At 45.6% G+C, this 699-nt stretch overlaps 1 pseudogene; it reads left to right on the plus strand.

The window, feature by feature from the left end:
- LOC107653124 (low-density lipoprotein receptor-related protein 1B-like) overlaps positions 1-699 on the plus strand; it is a 34,195-nt pseudogene that overhangs the window by 26,850 nt on the left and 6,646 nt on the right.

Raw genomic sequence — 699 nt, forward strand, 5'->3', positions numbered from 1 at the left:
ATCACTAGTAACTTCTTGTATTCGTATATTCAATGTTTTAGTCAGTTAAATTATTTCACTGTCAAGTATCTTAATAGTGACATGTGGGTGTAAATGCATTTGGGAATTTGTATGTGTACGTGTGTGTGTATATATATATATATATATATATATATATATATATATAATTTTTTATATTATTTAGGGCGAAGATAAATGAGAGATTTTTTTCCCCAACATAATGGCACACATGTCGTCGATTGAGCTTCATTTTACCGATCCCTCAATACTAAGCCAATAATAAAATAATTGACTGACCTCACTTCCCCTTCTCAGATCTTCACTAAGGGACTTGAGGTAGCGGTTGGGCTGAAGACATGGCCAGAACACCATGCTTTTACTCTGCCTGCCGTGAATGAAGCTTCAGACTTCGATCTGCTCCTCAAGGACCGCACCGTCTCCGTAGCTGACGCCGGACGGGGATCTGTAGCTCAGCTCAAACTCAGCAGCTCTGGTTTCACACCCATCGGTCACGTGCTTCAGCTCAAAGGGGACCTGGTGACCGCTCTCACTGTGGACTGGGTCACCCGAAACCTCTACTGGAGCAGTGTTAAGAGCCCCCAGCTTTACGTCACGTCCCCCGGAGGGAAATACACCAGCCTGGTGCTGCCGGCTGAGCTGGAGGGAACCATCTCCATCGCCCTGCACCCTCCCACGGGC

Source organism: Sinocyclocheilus anshuiensis, unplaced genomic scaffold (genome assembly GCF_001515605.1).
Source record: "Sinocyclocheilus anshuiensis isolate Anshui unplaced genomic scaffold, SAMN03320099.WGS_v1.1 scaffold131, whole genome shotgun sequence".
In the NCBI taxonomy this organism is placed as follows: Eukaryota; Metazoa; Chordata; class Actinopteri; order Cypriniformes; family Cyprinidae; genus Sinocyclocheilus; species Sinocyclocheilus anshuiensis.